Source organism: Impatiens glandulifera, chromosome 8 (assembly GCF_907164915.1).
Source record: "Impatiens glandulifera chromosome 8, dImpGla2.1, whole genome shotgun sequence".
NCBI lineage: Eukaryota > Viridiplantae > Streptophyta > Magnoliopsida > Ericales > Balsaminaceae > Impatiens > Impatiens glandulifera.
Window position 1 is genome coordinate 46,511,941 of NC_061869.1, and position 2,166 is coordinate 46,514,106.

Genomic DNA, 2,166 nt, shown 5'->3' on the forward strand with positions numbered 1-2,166 from the left:
GAAAATTCTATATGAAAATGTGTAATCGTTTACACAAATGGCAGAATAGTTCAAGGACATCGAGTCTACTAATCGGCTGGTAAAGTTAAATACTTTCATTAGGGAAAGTCCAAAGGTTACACCTACCTATCCTATGTATAATTCAACTTTTGAACATTTCACCGAGTTAATCTTTCGATTTTTATTAATGAGGGGATTGTTATAATTTTTAAATTAATTATATAAATTCCATTGATGAATAGAAATTAGAATGTGGGTATTAAAATTAAATCAAATTCACATGAAATTTAAACGTGAATTAAAGGGTGAAATTTGATCCAAATGTATAATTTGAATTAATTAATTTAAAATGCTTTGATGACCAATTAACAAAATATTGTTAATCTCTAGTGTAACTTACATGAGTTTATTATTATTAATTGCTTTATAATTTAATATTATTATTAACAATTGAAAAAAATATGTAACGTGAGTATTGCAAAATAAATATCTTAATTAATTTTGACAAGCAATTACCCTTCATTAAGAAGAAATATTAAGGCAAATGAAGAGGTAAGCAATGTCAACTGTTGGATCAATTGATGATTTAATTAACAATTTATTATTTCAACAATGTAAATAGGTATTCTATCCCACACCATCTCATGTACAAAAATACTTCATCCTCTTATATTTTCTCACACTAGAATTCCAAAATCCCTATTCTTGTTTTGTGAGTGTTCTTCGAGTTCTTTGCTCGATATTTTCCATTGAAACTCGGTGATAGTTCAGGTACATTGATCAAGTTCGATGCGTAGTGATTCTAGTGCAAAATCACTACTAGATTCGTTGTACCCTGGGAGACAATACATCTGCGATAAGCTCCAACACAAACGGGAGACGATGAAACTATTTTAAGAGAAATATGCTAAGTACATGCCTCGAATAAACATCTCAATCGGTGATTTCGTTCTCCGTATATTTAATTTAATTTTATTTATTTGTAACATTATATGTATATATATTTTATATTATTTAAGACAAGATTTCTAACAAGTGACACTGGGAGGCACGAGGACCGTGAGATCAAAAGTCGATTGTTTCATGTTGATCGATTTATTTTTTTCAATTTCCTAAACTTGTCTTTTATTTGTAGTTTGGCACTTGTTAATTTGGCAACATCATCAAAGACGTTATAGCAGATTCACATGGGAATCTACTTAGGGATATATCTGTAGTTGGATTCGTTACCATTTTCTAATATCTTGGCTCATTTACCTTTTCTGTCATCTTATTTAAGAAATTTTAATCGATGATTTTGTCTTCTACAATGAGTTGTCTGTGTTTTCTTCTCATCCATACTCTTAAACGTATTATTTGGTATTGGAGCCGTTATTCGTTACGATTGTAAAATCTAGATATCAATCAGATAACACATCCCTACATGTGTTCATGGTATCAATCTCTCAAACGCTCGAGGAAGAAAAATGAATTGAAAACAAGGTTGGGTCTATTGAAAAATAGTTACATGAAAAATGTTGTGTTTATTGATAAATAGTTACATGAACAAGGTTGGGTCTATTGAAAAATAGTTACATATTTTATCATGTCGGGAGGCGGTGGATTATTCTGATGATTCAATAGGTTCCTTATGAGCAACTTCATTGAGTGACAGATAATATGTTCCTCCGACACAACAGACCAAAGTGGATTTTTCCAAAATTTGATGGAGTGGACATGGAAGGGTGAATTATTTATGCTAAATAGTTTTTCAGGGTTGATCGCACCACATATGCTACTAAGGTGGAGATAACCCTGATTCATTTCTCGGGAGATGTTAGAACGTTGTATGGTTTATTTTTTAAACAAGGAACTAGGTAGTGGCATTGACTTGAATTAACCTCAGGAAAGCAATCTTGTAACAATCCGGTCATTTGATTTGTGATACAAATATTAGGAAATTATTGAACCCGAAGCAACTAAGTGAGTTCAGGAATATAACTTGAGGTATATGGCTATTTCACCGAACTTATACATATCCCATAAATTTATGTGATTGATTGTTACTTAAGTGAGCTTAGAAGATATTTATATCTCCTTTAGGAAATTACAACCTGATTCATTGATCACTATTATGGAAGTAGTTAAAGTGCATGAAGAAACTCACATGCCACTATTGAGTAGTGT